Genomic DNA, 228 nt, shown 5'->3' on the forward strand with positions numbered 1-228 from the left:
GGCCGGTGTGAAATCTTTCCTGCTGCGGGGTGGGGCTGTTGGGGAATAGCTGCCGGGGGGGCTCGGGGATTATCCACCGGCGGATCCCGGCCAGGGGCCTGGTAGCGGTGCCGATGCCGAGCGCAGGAGGCGAGCACGGCAATCCCGTTTGTTCCGCTGCCGAGCGGAGGAGGCGAGCACGGGAATCCCCGTCCCCCTTTTCCCGGTGCCGCGGGCAGGACCCGGAGC

Source organism: Geospiza fortis, unplaced genomic scaffold (genome assembly GCF_000277835.1).
Source record: "Geospiza fortis unplaced genomic scaffold, GeoFor_1.0 scaffold237, whole genome shotgun sequence".
Lineage (NCBI taxonomy): Eukaryota > Metazoa > Chordata > Aves > Passeriformes > Thraupidae > Geospiza > Geospiza fortis.